Below are 16,484 nucleotides of genomic sequence, written 5' to 3'. Positions count from 1 at the left end.
CGCGCTTACCCGGGGACTTCGGCATCGCTCCAGCGCCGTGATTGCAACGTGTGACCGCAGTCTACGACGCTGGAGCGATGATTATACGACGCTGCGATGAAAATTTCAATGTGTGACGGTACCCTAAGTCAAGAGGTTGCTAGGGACAGCATGGGCCTAATACTCGGGCAGTGGAATGCCGAAAATACCCTTTTGTGTGATTCCGTCTATTGGCCTGGGGCACACTCAGCCTGTGAAGGTACAGGGAAAGATGGACTCCATTGGGCGGAAGGTAATGCAATTCAAATATACTGCTAATGTTGGAGAAGACTCCTTAGGGCTAGAGAAGCCAGTGAGAGGGACGTTATACCTATCCCGAGAACCAGGGCTGAAGTTGTATCCGGTTCCTGTGGGAAAGATGACAACCTTTGGGCCTTATCCTTTATACCTGACTGTAAATACTGCAATTCACCAAGTACAAGTTTTTTGTTTTTATGAACCTTGCGTCTCCAGGATTAATTGCTGCCCTGGTTCCAGAAGATGGATGCCTGGACTCAGAAAAAGAAGAGGTCTCCAGCACTAAAGTGAGTGTGATGTACACGAATGAGTGGGACACGAATTGTCTGTAGGAATCCAAAGCGAGTGGGAACAAAAGCTTGCCCATAAATACCCCGTTTGGGCATCTGACACGTGCACTGTTCCATTAGTCCACCGATAGTCAAGTTGTGCCCAAAGTGTCTGATGGCTTCTGCCTTCTTATAGTTCAGCTGTGGGTCTCTGGGAAGCTACCCCCTGATGCAGCCTGCGTTTCTCCAGAAGTCACACCAGCCACTTTCATAGATCTGCATTGCCCCTCCGTGGGGCTTCTTCAACGCTAAGCAATTACGGTAGCTTTCACAGAGCTTTCTCCAAACTACCTGCAGCTGCAATCATTCAACGGGCTCATTGTCCAACATCCTGTGCAATAAATTTGGCCGATCCCTGAAAAAGGTTTCTAAATGAATCTGCAATTCGGATTATCATCACATGGAGCCGTCTGCAGAACGTCAGACGTGACGGCTGTAATGCATTTTGTTTCAAAGCGGAACTCCATAGTTAAAGGAACATGGCAGACAACTGCCTAAATGGCAATTACCTAAAATTAATCTAAGCAGAACGGCTTTGTTTTATCGCAGGAAAATAATATTATAGAATCTTGAAATCTCCAAAGCCCTGTTTGTTACTATAAAAACACCGCCCAGGAAAAAGGAAGCATTTTCCAAAATTCTGTATCATCGAATTGCTATTTAAATGGGTTTTATGGTTTCCATATAAACATTTTCATACCCTATTGGAAAATTTATAGGGGTCCTCTGCTCAGGATCTCTCTTGGCCAGTGGAGAGCTTCCACAAAGAGTGTCTTTACATTGGCAGAGCTGCTGAGCTCATTAACTGGTTGCAGTGGTCATGTGCGCTGAAGTCATGCCATCAGCGATAGAGAAGTGTTGCTGAAACATCACTGGAAAGAGTTGTCGTTGGAACAGCGGGGGATTGAAGTCGCTGGAGCAGCGGGGTGGAGTGGAGTCGCTTTTTTTTTGGCATGAAATATTTTGTAGAATTTTCCAAGACATGCAAAACAAGATGACAAACGGCAACAACAACTGGCCGATCAAGAGGCAGACAATCAATAATATTTTAATATTTACTTCTCTAATTGCTCTCCAACTTTAAAAATGATCGAAACAATCGATGTTAGGAAAAAATATTCCCCCGAACTCTTGAAACCTAGTCGGAAAAACCTTAGTCAATCAGCGCCGGTGGCAAACAAAGGGCGTACGTACCGTATCTCCCATCTATAAGCATCTTAGAAATTGAAGAAAGAAATGGAATTAGGATTGACTGAGGGAAAGGCGAGGAGTCTTGCAATAATTCTCGTTCAACCGAGCAAACTAATTAGGGATTGTGGGAGTGGTAGTAGATTTCCAGGACACGGGGATACAAGATTTGGTTCCATTAAGTAAAGGTTCAATAAAGAGTGGCACAAACTTTTAATAGGAATGTTGCTGTGATGGAGGAGTATTAAAGCTGGGTCCTCTTGAAATCTCCTTCCTAAATTCCCTTCAATCTAAATCCTGTGCATCTTTCTCCAATAGTCTAAGGATAAGGGGCAAGACCAAAATGTGTGGAATAGGGTAACCTCCCCAGTGTCGCAGCGCCAACGAGATGCCGTGCACGTGGGAACATTTTCTCCACTACTTAGTTAATAATTTGTAATTAGTATCTTTGTATCCGGACAAGAGGGGTATTATGTTCTAAAATAAGGATTCTAGTTTGCTTCTCTGGAGACCAGGATATCCCCAGGTCTCTTTCACATTTAGCCAGATAAGGGGAAATCTAGTCTGTCTGGGATGACATGAAGAAACTGAAGGATTTGCACAAGTGACATCCAATGAGAATCTGTGGTTAGTCCTCCAAGATGTTTGGAACAACCTCTTAGCTGTAACGCAGGCACTGTTTGTGGTCACCTGCCACCTCTAAAGAAGGCTACCACAAATATGTTTGGTGCTAGCTACTTCTTCTTCCAGATCCAAGGGGATGCCTTGTCCTTCAACCTTTAACCCCTATACAGGGATCTGGACTTACACAGGGACCTCTAGGCAGGGTAGTTAGCTGCTTTTTGGTGGTGCGAGCTGGCAAGAAAAAATGGTCTGGTAGCTGGGTCAATATCAGGAGGTCAGTGCAGGGACAAAATCGTAGGGCAGGAGAGTGGTCAAAATCAGGAATGTCAACTGGGAAGCAAAACCAGGATTCTAAGACATTCACTGGAGCTAGTCAAATTATAACTGGCAGTGGACAGCAGGCTTTTAGGAGCTTAAATAGCTTGCTAGCCAAAAGGGAAGAAGCAAACACTGACAAAAGTTAACACTTTGGACTCTCAAACACGGACGGAATTAAATGTCCTAGAGGACACAGAACTTCAATTGTTGCATGCAACAAGAGTGTGGCGCCGCCTGCAGAGAGAAGCAGTCATAGGAAGGGCAGGTCACAGATGTCACACCGGCTAAATGCCGTCAATAATTGTGTGCAAGTTCCCCTTCTGCGTCTGAGCTCTGTGATGTCTCAGTGCAAAGGGCGCGATTATGTCACTACAGTGCACCTTCTGTGCCGAGCAGTGGAGAGGGTCAGAAGATGTGCTGCAGAGACCGGAGCAATGGGGAATGGGGAGAGTTGAGTATTTTTAATGTGGAGTCCATAATAATGTATTCACGACTATATGGGACCCATAATAATTAATGTACAAATATATGTGGCCCATAATAATGTATGGAGGACTATGTGGGTCCATTATACTGTATGGAGGATTGTCTGGGTCCCATTATATTGTATGAAGGATTATGTGGGTCCGATTATACTGTATGGAGGAATATGTGGGTCCCATTATACTGTATGGAGGAATGTGTGGGGTCCATTATACTGTACAAAGGAATATGTGGGGCCCATTATACTGAATGGAGGAATATGTGGGGCCCATTATACTGTACGGAGGACTTTCTGGGGATCATTATACTGTATGAAGACATATGTGGGGCACATTATACTGTATGGAGGACTGTCTGGGGTCCATTATACTGTATGGAGGATTATGTGGTTCCCATTATACTGTATGGAGGATTATGTGGGTCCCATTATACTGTATGGAAGAATATGTGGGTCCCATTATACTGTATGGAGGAGTATGTGGGGCCCATAATACTATATGGAGGAATATATGGGGCCATTGTGCTATATGGAAGGCTATGTGGGGGCCATTATACTGTATGCAAGCAATTATACAGTGTGAAGGTTTTTGTGGGGTCCATCATGCTGTGTAGAGGGCTGTGTAGGGGCCAGTATGCTGTTTGCAGGGATGGATGGGGTCATAATACTGTTTGGAGGGCTAGTGGGGCCATTATACATTGTGGATGGTTATGTTGGGGCCATCATACTGAATGGAGGGGTGTGGGGCCATTATACTGTATTGAGGGCTGTGTGTTGATCACAGTTGAGGAATCCTGTGTTGAGGTCACAATACTTTGCTGGGGTAGAGGGTACAGTAAAGTCCTCATACCGTGAGTGTGGAGGAATTCACTGTGGAGGTATCATACTGTGTATCGGGGGTGGGGGGGATACTATGATTGACATAATACTTTATGAGGGCAATGAAAGGGCAATCTAGGGGTTTCAATGGGAGAAAAATTACTTTGTAAGGGCTGCATAGTTGTGAAATATGATATTCTGTGCCCCCGTCGAATATTAATTGACAGCTTACTGTGTACAAAATGGAGTTGACCAAAGAAGATTGTCGATGTACCTAACATACAGTGGAACCTCAAATCTGTTACAGGGAATTTTAATCTGGTCTGGATATAGAGGTGGTATTTGTGGAGAGGTCTCGCTATACAAGATGTCATACCAATGATAAGCATTCACTCCTAATAATTATATTTTTGTACGTTTTCACAAAAAGTTACTATTAGTGTAGATGAGTGAAAGAACGTCAGGCCTTACGTGTATTCAGAGATCCTATTTAGACAATGTATAGACTCTGTATACTAATGGCAGCGTCTGCCGTCACCGGTTTACATCCACGTGCAATTATTATTACAGCACCGGACGCCGGCTCCCAACAAGGTGCCAGATTTATTTATAATGGGTTCCATAAATATCTCTCCAAGCCTGAGTGAGTTAATATATATATTCCTTAGGCCTCTTTCACACTTCAGTCTTTTGGCGTCAGTCTGAAACCGCCATTTTCCTCAAATAGCGGATCCGCCATTTTTTTTTGGCGGATCCGCTATTTTCCCATAGACATGCATTAGTGACGGATTGTGGCGGATGGTCGTCTGTTCCATCCGCCATGCGACGGATCCTTCGAAATTTGGCGGACGTTGTCTACACATTGACGGACATTATAACGTTTTTTGTCTGCGCCGAAATGGCGGTTCGCGACGGATCCGTCGCGTCCGCCATTCCATAGAATGGCCGCCTATGGGCGACGGATCCGTCGCGACCGTCATTTCAGCGGATCCGTCGCCCCAATCCGCTTTTTCAGTTGCACATGCTCCAAAAAGTTGATGCTTTTCCCATTTTCCATTATAGCGATACCCTGTGTGCGTTATTCCACTATAGCGATACCGTGTGCGTTATTCCACTATAGCGATATCTGTGTACGTTATTCCGCTGTAGTGATATCGCTGTGTGCGTTATTCCACTATAGTGATATCACTGTGGGCGTTATTCCACAATAGCGATACCCTGTGTGTGTTATTCCACTATAGTGATATCACTGTGTGTGTTATTCCACTATAGCGATATCCCTGTGTGCGTTATTCCACAATAGCGATACCCTGTGTGCGTTATTCCACTATAGTGATATCACTGTGTGCGTTATTCCACTATAGTGATATCCCTGTGTGCGTTATTCCACAATAGCGATACCCTGTGTGCGTTATTCCATTATAGTGATATCACTGTGTGTGTTATTCCACTATAGTGATATCACTGTGTGCGTTATACCACTATAGTGATATCCCTGTGTGCGTTATTCCACAACAGCGATACCCTGTGTGCGTTATTCCGCTATAGTGATATCACTGTGCGTTATTCCACTATAGCGATATCCCTGTGTGCGTTATTCTACTCCATCATTATCCCATGTCCTTATTTTATGCCTGTTGCTCATCTCCAATCTTCTATAGTCTTCCATACCTGAGTGTACAGATGTTTCCGAGCTGCCAGCCTGGAAACCCATTGCAAGCTCCACGTCATTGGCACGACCTTGTGCACAGACACCAACGCTACATTCCACGAATTTCCGCGGAGTAAAGATTAACCTAGTTATAGAGGAAATGTTCCAGCACTTCTCCTTTTAAGACTCTTCATTCCTTTTCTTAGTAATTTTAACTTCTGATTTTTTTATAGTAATTCAGGGGTGTAAGCTTACAGGGGGTGAAGAGATAGCAGGAGCATCCAGGTTCTAGTACATGAGGGGGTCCAAACGCCCCTTTAAAAGGAATTATTAAATGGGTTGTCCACTTCTGGGGATATTTTTTTTTTACTTACCGTATATGCATGTATTTTTGACTCAAATAATTTTTGCAGTTAGATTGCATTAAATAGTTTGGCTTTTACAGGTTCTTTCCTCCCCATAACATTCAACTTTGATGTGGTCTGTGGTCATAAATCAGCTAAAAAACAAAAAGATAAGAGTTACAAACTTTCCTATTGGATAGTAGGGATGAGCTCACTGACAGATTCCCAGTTACCTAGTTCTGGAAGCTATAGGAGTCAAATGGTGCAACATTTTTAATGGAACCCAATTATTAAAGTGATTTTCAGCTTAAAGATACACTATTCTGCACCAATATTTCTCCTCCATAAAACTAGAAATGCACATTTTGACATTAACAATGTTTCCACCAATTTTGGCCATCCGATCACCAGGTGGTAGAACATACAGTCATATGAAAAAGTTTGGGCACCCCTATTAATCTTAAGCTTAATGTTTTATAAAAATGTTTTTTTTTTGCTACAGCTATTTCAGTTTCATATATCTAATAAATGTTGGACACAGTAATGTTTCTGCCTTGAAATGAGGTTTATTGTACTAACAGAAAATGTGCAATCTGCATTCAAACAAAATTTGACAGGTGCATAAGTATGGGCACCCTTATCATTTTCTTGTTTTAAATACTCCTACCTACTTTTTACTGACTTACTAAAGCACTTTTTTTGGTTTTGTAACCTCATTGAGCTTTGAACTTCATAGCCCGGTGTATGCAATCATGAGAAAAGCTACTTAAAGTGGCCACTTGCAAGTTGTTCTCCTGTTTGAATCTCCTCTGAAGAGTGGCATCATGGGCTCCTCAAAACAACTGTCAAATGATCTGAAAACAAAGATTATTCAACATAGTTGTTCAGGGGAAGGATACAAAAAGCTGTCTCAGAGATTTAACCTGTCAATTTCCACTGTGAGGAACATGGTAAGGAAATGGAAGAACACAGGTACAGTTCTTGTTAAGGCCAGAAGTGGAAGGCCAAGAAAAACATCAGAAAGGCAGAGAAGAAGAATGGTGAGATCAGTCAAGGACAATCCTCAGACCACCTCCAGAGAGCTGCAGCATCAACTTGCTGCAGATGGTGTCACTGTGCATCGGTCAACTATACAACGCACTTTGCACAAGGAGAAGCTGTATGGGAGAGTGATGCGAAAGAAGCAGTTTCTGCAAGCACGCCACAAACAGAGTCGGCTGAGGTATGCAAAAGCACATTTGGAGAAGCCAATTTCTTTTTGGAAGAAGGTCCTGTGGACTGATGAAACCAAGATTGAGTTGTTTGGTCATACAAGAAGGCGTTATGCATGGCGGCAAAAAAACACAGTGCGTTGTATAGTTGACCGATGCACAGTGACACCCTCTGCAGCAAGTTGATGCTGCAGCTCTCTGGAGATGGTCTGAGGATGGTCCTTGACTGATCTCACCATTCTTCTTCTCTGCCTTTCTGATGTTTTTCTTGGCCTGCCACTTCTGGCCTTAACAAGAACTGTACCTGTGTTTTTCCATTTCCTTAGTATGTTCCTCACAGTGGAAATTGACAGGTTAAATCTCTGAGACAGCTTTTTGTATCCTTCCCCTGAACAACTATGTTGAATAATCTTTGTTTTCAGATCATTTGACAGTTGTTTTGAGGAGCCCATGATGCCACTCTTCAGAGGAGATTCAAACAGGAGAACAACTTGCAAGTGGCCACTTTAAGTAGCTTTTCTCATGATTGCATACACCTAGCTATGAAGTTCAAAACTCAATGAGGTTACAAAACCAAAAAAGTGCTTTAGTAAGTCAGTAAAAAGTAGGTAGGAGTATTTAAAACAAGAAAATGATAAGGGTGCCCATACTTATGCACCTGTCAAATTTTGTTTGAATGCAGATTGCACATTTTCTGTTAGTACAATAAACCTCATTTCAAGGCAGAAGCATTACTGTGTCCAACAGTTATTAGATATATGAAAGTGAAATAGCTGTTGCAAAATAAACCATTTTTATAAAACATTAAGCTTAAGATTGATAGGGGTGCCCAAACTTTTTCATATGACTGTAAGTCATCTCTGATTAAGTCATCTCTGATTAAGAAGATGCAATTGTCTTAAAGCCTGCAGGTCATATGATATCCACCAGCCGACATTCAGCATCCTGCACAGAGATGGTGGGAATGTGTTTGTGGATCAGACGTAGACACCAATGGAGGTTTCAAGTTCTCTAGCCTCGATGGTAGAGGCATCTATAGGCCGGTTAGACCGGATGGTAGAGGTATATAGGCAGGTCAGACCGGATGGTAGAGGTATTGTATATAGACAGCAGGTCAGGCCCGATGGTAGAGGTATACAGGCAGGTCAGACCAGATGGTAGATGTATATAGACAGGTCAGGCCTGATGGTAGAGGTATATAGACAGATCAGGCCCGATGGTAGAGGTATACAGGCAGGTTAGACCAGATGGTAGATGTATATAGACAGGTCAGGCCTGATGGTAGAGGTATATAGACAGGTCAGGCCCGATGGTAGAGGTATATAGGCAGGTCAGGCCTGATGTTAGAGGTATATAGGCAGGTCAGGCCCGATGGTAGAGGTATATAGGCAGGTCAGGCCTGATGGTAGAGTTATATAGACAGGTCAGGCCTGATGGTAGAGGTATATAGGCAGGTCAGGCCCTATGGTAGAGGCATCTATAGGCAGGTCAGACCAGATGGTAGAGGTATATAGACAGGTCAGGCCTGATGGTAGAGGTATATAGGCAGGTTAGGCCTGATGGTAGAGGTATATAGACAGGTCAGGCCCGATGGTAGAGGTATATAGGAAGGTCAGGCCCGATGGTAGAGGTATATAGACAGGTCAGGCCTGATGGTAGAGGTATATAGGCAGGTCAGGCCCGATAGTAGAGGTATCTAGACAGGTCAGGCTCGATGGTAGAGGTATATAGGCAGGTCAGGCCTGATGGTAGAGGTATATAGGCAGGTCAGGCCCGATGGTAGAGGTATATAGACAGGTCAGGCCCGATGCTAGAGGTATATAGGCAGGTCAGGTCTGATGGTAGAGGTATATAGGCAGGTCAGGCCCGATGATAGACCTGCCCATGTTCCCCTTTCATTACCACCAAAAGGTTCATTCCAGTGTACAGTGATTTCACTCTCTTGCCTCTCTATGGAGATTACATGACTCAATTACTAATTTTTTGCAACTGTTGGAGTAATGGGTGCGGTGGAAAGAGCTGCAGCCACCATGGAGTGACCACATGCCTGTCTCCACACAGTGTCTGCGAGCAGCTTACATAGCCGGGACTGAGGGGCCAACATCAGATGCTCGGCCTGGAATCCGGCAGAACAGGTCATAGCTCAGACATCTGCCAAGGCAATTAGTTGCAGACCCCAAACTTTATGACTATTAGTTCTGCATGGAAAATACGTAAGCAGCCAGCGCTCTACCTGCCAACATACAACACATTGCTGCAGTGACACGACTGAATGTGCTGTATGGGGAGGTGGGGAATGCTCCATACAGCCAGGAGATCTGCTCCAGGAATCTGCCACTCCAGGCTGGAAACGGTCCCAGATCCACGATTCATGAGCCTCTAGTGACCAATGAAAAGTAGAGCAGGGGTGTGCAGCTTCCCAAAAGTGCAAAGACCTGACATACTGTGTACAAGATACAGCGGCAACTGTCAGAGAAAAATTTATGGACGGAGAAATAGATAGATAATAGATGGATAGATAATAGATATACAGGCGCTTCTCACTAAATTAGAATATCATCAAAAAGTTAATTTATTTTAGTTCTTCAATACAAAAAGTGAAACTCATACATTATATAGCGTCATTACAAACAGATAACAGATAAATAGATGGATAATAGATAGATGATAGATTATAAATAGATAGATAGATAATAGATGGATAATAGATAATAGATTGATAGATAATAGATAGATAGATAATAGATGGATAATAGATAGATGATAGATAACAGATAGATAATAGATAATAGATAAATAATATATAGATGATAGATAATGGATGGAGCTAGGTAGAGAAATGGATGAATAGATATATGTAGAGATGAATGGATGGATACATAGATGGAGGGATGGATAAATAACTACATGGATAGATATCTGATAGATACATAGAATAGATAGATGAATAGACTTGTCCTCATTTTCTAGACTGTTTTCATTGATAATTTCCCGGCCTTGGCCCCGGACAGCAGATGTGACTCTATCAGACATCACATACTTGCATGTGGAACATATGTATTTGTTTTAGGCTTTAATCTATGTAATATCTAGCCGGTCCTTTCAGGGGGAAATTGAGGCCAGCCTCGGGATGTGGCGCTGGGATCATGTGCTCGGATAGATTTGGTGCATGTGGACAATCTCCCCTCTGTTCCCGCAGCGGCTCTCATGCTGATCACTCGTCTGCACATTTCCTGCACTTACAAGAGGTCACTTCTTACTGAAGTCCCAATATTCAGTCTCCCACAGATGCTGGGGGACATACAATAATAGCAGCCATGACAGTTCCTGTACGGGCTGCCACCCAACTTTTCATAGACCCGAATATTGTCAGATAAATACGCATCCACAGATAACACATTGTTTCATATGCTAATATCTGTGTAAGGACTAACTGACGTCGTTGTCTGGTTCCAGTGATTTGTAAGATGTTAAACTTTTACTTTTACACCTTTTGTGCATTTGATGCTGCTTAATATCTCAATATAACAATTCAATGTTTGGAGATCAGTTTTTCTGGTACAAAGTTCCAAATTTCCTGCATAATTATAGCATAAAATAATTAAAATTTTCTGTTGGCAGTCACCACTAGAGGGAGCTCACGAGCTCACTGCGTACTCCCATGTATGCAGCTATCTCACAGGCTCCCTCTAGTGGTGGCTGCAGCCGGAAAGTTATGATTTAAAGGGGTATTCCAGTCTACAAGGATTATAACCTACAATCTACTATATAATTGTCTAAGGGTCACTTCCGTCTTTCTGTCTGTCCTTCTGTCTGTCTTTCTTTCTGTCTGTCACGGATATTCATTGGTCGCGGCCTCTGTCTCTCATGGAATCCAAGTCGCTGATTGGTCTCGCCAGCTGCCTGTCATGGCTGCCGTGACCAATCAGCGACGGCCAAGGTCCGATTAGTCCCTCCCTACTCCCCTGCAGTCAGTGCCCGGCGCCCACTCCATACTCCCCTCCAGTCACCGCTCACACAGGGTTAATGCCGGCGGTAACGGACCGCGTTATGCCGCGGGTAACTCAATCCGTTACCGCCGCTATTAACCCTGTGTCACCAAGTTTTTACTATTGATGCTGCCTATGCAGCATCAATAGTAAAAAGATCTAATGTTAAAAATAATAAAAAAAATAAAAAATCATTATATACTCACCTACGCCGCCTTTCCCGCTCCTCACGACGCTCCGGTGACCGCTCCATGCAAGCGGCAGGTTCCGGTGGCAAGGATCTTCCATGACGAGAAGGACCTTCCATGACGTCACGTTCATGTGACCGTGACGTCATCACACCCTGGGACCGGAAGCTGCCGCCTGCACCGCACACAGGCGACAGAACTACAAGGGGCCCTCAGAAGGTGAGTATATGTTTATTTTTTATTTTTTAACCTGTGACATACGTGGCTGGGCAATATACTACATAGCTGGGCAATATACTACGTGGCTCTGTGCTGTATACTACGTCGCTGTGCAATATACTACGTGGCTCTGTGCTGTATACTATGTCGCTGTGCAATATACTACTTGGCTCTGTGCTGTATACTACGTCACTGGGCAATATACTACGTAACTGGGCAATATACTACGTGGCTGGGCAATATACTACGTGGCTGGGCAATATACTACGTCACTGGGCAATATACTACGTAACTGGGCAATATACTACGTGGCTGGGCAACATACTACGTCACTGGGCAATATACTACGTAACTGGGCAATATACTACGTGGCTGGGCAATATACTACGTGGTTGGGCAATATACTATGTGGGCTGTGCAATATACTACGCGGGCTGTGCAATATACTACGTGGGCTGTGCTATATACTACGTGGGCTATGCAATATACTACGTGGACATGCATATTCTAGAATACCCGATGCGTTAGAATCGGGCCACCATCTAGTCTATATATATAATTGTCTAAGGCAGGGGTGTCAAACTGCATTCCTCGAGGGCCTCAAACCATGAGTGTTTTCAAGATTTCCTTAGCATTCCACAAGGTGCTGGAATCATTCTATGCAGGTGATTAAATTATCACCTGTGCAATACAAGGAAATCCTGAAAACATGACCTGTTTGCGGCCCTCGAGGAATGCAGTTTGACACCTCTGGTCTAAGGGGTACTTCCATCTTTCTGTCTGTAACTTCCGTCACGGAAATCCCGCGTCACTGATTGGTCTCGCCAGCTGCCTGTCATGGCTGCCGCGACCAATCAGCGACGGGCACAGTCTGATTAATCCCTCCCTACTCCCCTGCAGTCAGTGCCCTGTGTCCGCTCCATACTCCCTGCAGTCAGTGCCCGGCGCCCGCATACTCCCCTCACCGCTCACACAGGGTTAATGCCAGCGGTAACGTACTGCGCTATGCCGCGGGTAACGTTACCGCTGCTGTTAACCCTGTGTGTCCCCAACTTTTTACTATTGATGCTGCCTATGCAGCGTCAATAGTAAAAACATCTAATGTTAAAAATAATAAAAAACCTGCTATACTCACCCTCCGTAGTCCGACGATGCGCTCGCGGCTGCCGCCATCTTCCGTTACCAGAGATGCTTTGCGAAATTACCCAGAAGACTTAGCGGTCTCGCGAAACCGCTAAGTCATCTGGGTAATTTCGCAATGCATCCTGGGAACAGAAGATGGCGGCAGCCGCGCGCATAGGGACAACTTCGCTGGATCCCAGGGGGTGAGTATATAACTATTTTTTGTTTTAATTATCTTTTTTTAACACGGATATGTGCCCACACTACATGGGCAGTGTTATATAGCACGTGGGCTGTGTTATATACAGCGTGGCTGCTATATACTACATGGCCAGTGTTATATACTACGTGGGCAGTGTTATATACCACGTGGCCAGTGTTATATACTACGTGGGCAGTGTTATATACCTCGTGGGCAGTGCTATATACCGCGTAGGCTGCGTTATATACAGCATGGCTGCTATATACTAAGTGGCTAGTGTTATATACTACGTGGCTGTTCTATACCGCATGGGCAGTGTTATATACCACATGGGCTGCGCTATATACCACGTGGGCTGCTATATACTACATGGGCAGTGTTATATACTACGTGTGTAGTGTTATATACTAAGTGGGCAGTGTTATATGCCGCGTGGGCAGTGTTATATACCGCGTGGGCTGCGTTATATACCGCGTGGCTGCTATATGCTACGTGGCCAGTGTTATATACTACGTGGGCAGTATTATATACCGCGTGGGCAGTGTTATATACCGCATGGGCTGCGTTATATACCGCGTGGCTGCTATATACTACGTGGCCAGTGTTAGATACTATGTGGGCTGTGTTATGTACTGCATGGCCTGTGCTATATAGTACGTTGCCACTGTTATATACTGCATGGCCTGTGTTATATACTACGTCGCCTGTGTTATATACTGCCCGGCTGCTATATACTGCGTGGGCTGTGTTATATACTATTTGGGCTGTGTTATATACTGCGTGGCCACTGTTATATATTGCGTGGCCTGTATTAACGCATCGGGTATTCTACAATATGTACGTATGTATGTATATAGCAGCCACATAGTATATAGCACAGGCCACGTAGTATTTGTCTGCTATATACTACATGGCTCCTATATACTACGTAGCCTGTGCTATATACTATGTGGCTGCTATAAACATACCTACATATTCTAGAATACCCGATGCGTTAGAATCGGCCCACCATCTAGTCTATACTATAAGTCTGCAGTATTGATGAAGATAAGTGAGCGCTGTCCTGGGCTAATATCGGAATTCTGGGGTACTTTAAAAAAAAATTTAAAAAGTAAATATGTATATCAAAAACGAAAAGGGTAAAAAAACGCACCATTAAAATGAGATTTTAGAAATCTCATTTATTTTGCTGCATGGAAAAAATGCTTAGTGTGAATATATTCTTAGGGCTATAATAGTAGTGGCTTCCAAGCAGAAGATGCCAGAAGAATGGACTTGTAACTGAAGTGACATTGATTTGATATGTACCTTCTTTTTATTGATTATTCCGTGCATTTTTCAGGCGGGTTCCCGGAGGTATCCTCCTGGAAAAGATGTGGTGTGAACATATCCTTAAATTGTGTTCGCACCAAGTTTTTTTTGCTGAGTTTTTGGAGCAGAAACTGAGTGGAAACTCTAAGTTTTTGAGGTGGATTTGGAGAGTTTCTGCTACAAAAACTCTGTAAAAACTCTGAGACACAATGTCCATACTGGACGAGCTGGATTTATAATAATGTAGTATGCGGTATTTCTGTCCAGGGTTTTATGTCGTATAATCCCGATGGTGAAATTCCAGAGAGAAATATTTGTCTTTATTAAATGTAGGAAATTCATCCAACGCCTTCTCCTGTGACAGAGGAATTTCGGGTGGTTTTAGAAGAATGGATACTTGTAGGATCCACTTTCCACAACCTGTCATACATTGCAGACTTAGAAAACCACTTGAGAAGAAGCTGCTGGGATTGGTCCGAGTCGGTATTATTCTCCGGAGCTGGGTTTCAGACCACGTATATTAATCTAGTGATAGGGGTTGTTTCAGGGCGGACACTAACTGCATGACGCTGGGATATACTATTGATCAGTGGTGGTGCAACTGTTGTGACTCCCATCAATCACTAAACATTGATGGGCTGACCATGCTGCTATCGGAGAGTAGAATTGGGCCAACAGGCGCATCACATGGTGGAACACAGCACCTAGAGGAGAATGGCTAGGTCATAACAGTCAGATCTCCCATCTATCATTGGACCACCCCTTTAAAGGGGTTCTTTTAATTTAAACTGGGTAGCTATTCCAGTTGCCGCTGATCCATTGATTCTGGAACCGTTTTCCTTTTTTTTCTGTGCCCCTCCATTCCAAAGTTATGCCCCCAGAAACAAGCAGCACATTTTTCCTTCAATTAACTGGGTGTGTCTCTGGCCATGTTTTGATTGGCTAGAGTCAAAGAAGCAAAACGCTCACAGAGACGTCCTGTGCTATTTGTCCATTTGATTTGAAGGGATGACATTTATGGGGGCATAACTTTAGAATGGAGGAGTGGAGAAGAAAAAGACAAACTGTTGCAGAATCAGTGAAAAGGTGACAATTTGAGGTGGTAGTCAGTTTCAATGAAAAAAATCCAGTGAAATGTTCTCTTTAAATGCCACTGTCACAATTTACTGCAGCCACTTAAAATGCTGAAATCAGAGCTAGCTCCAATCGCAGCAGCTATTCTATAGTTTCTATACCCCTCCATTCTAAAGTTATGCCCCCTAGAAATAAATGACAATTTTCTCTTCAACAAAATGGGCTGGTACCACAAAACATCTGTCATAGCTTTTGAAGTGAGCTGGTCAGACAGCCCCCTTCACATTCTGCACTGATGATATCACAACACAGGAAACACTGTCATGGGTCAAATAGAGGGGCAAAAGTGGCCCAGGACCTGGACTGATATCTGAAGTTGGGGTACATCTTGGATATACATGGCTTATTTTTATCTGGACAACCCCTTTAACTCTGTCTTTGCAGATGAGTTGCAGCTCTGTAAACTACATACAATATTAGATAGATCTCTTGCACCTGATAAGGCCAGTGTACTTTCTTTGAAAATCTGTCAGATTGGTTCTATAACTCTGATATTAAAATGAACATTTCATGAGTTCATCTCAAAAGTGAGCGAGTTCATAAGTGTATTCAATCTCTGCCCGCCCATACATCTAGCCTGATTGCTAGCTGCGGCTTGTACGGAGCAGTGTGAGATCTCTGCAGGTAGGAGGAACACTGAGGCTGTAAGTAAGAAAGGTGAGCAGATTGAGCAAACAGCAGCAGAGTGGAGAAACACTAATTGGGTGGAAATTGAGGTTAAACTTTCAAAAAGGATTCTGACATGGATTATCAAAGTTAGTACACCAGACTTTTCAGTTCTAAGACATCAGATACGTGATATTGTGTATGTTACATGTGTATAATTCAACCTAATTGTATAGTTGTATAGCAGGAGGTGCATGATAATGTTGGTGCAGTTTTCCTCCGGGGAGAGTAAGAGATTTAAGTACTTATTGAAACAAAGAACGCCTGTAAATATTGTGCTGGAAAACAAAGTGCAGATTGTGTGCTAAACGGTGTGAACAGCTTGAAAAGACTGGAAATTTACAGTATAAGCCTTGTGCAATGTGAAATCCTTCTTCCCTCCATGGCACTGATCTCCAACCTGTGGCTCATG

The 16,484-nt window shown here is 43.6% G+C and overlaps 1 protein-coding gene and 1 long non-coding RNA gene across 2 annotated transcripts in view; one reads left to right on the top strand and one right to left on the bottom strand.

Moving 5' to 3' along the window:
• Positions 1 to 16,484, top strand: part of LOC143770264 (protein kinase C and casein kinase substrate in neurons protein 1-like) — a 41,943-nt gene that overhangs the window by 11,464 nt on the left and 13,995 nt on the right. The gene's annotated exons all lie outside the window — the stretch shown is intronic.
• The window catches only part of LOC143770265 (uncharacterized), a 45,007-nt gene that overhangs the window by 28,265 nt on the left and 258 nt on the right, over positions 1 to 16,484 (bottom strand). The window contains exon 2 of the long non-coding RNA XR_013214585.1: positions 6,061 to 6,185. This is a non-coding gene — a long non-coding RNA (uncharacterized LOC143770265). The remainder of the gene's footprint in view (positions 1 to 6,060; positions 6,186 to 16,484) is intronic.

Source organism: Ranitomeya variabilis, chromosome 4 (assembly GCF_051348905.1).
Source record: "Ranitomeya variabilis isolate aRanVar5 chromosome 4, aRanVar5.hap1, whole genome shotgun sequence".
NCBI classification, from domain to species: domain Eukaryota; kingdom Metazoa; phylum Chordata; class Amphibia; order Anura; family Dendrobatidae; genus Ranitomeya; species Ranitomeya variabilis.
This window is presented reverse-complemented; position numbering and strand designations above follow the sequence as displayed.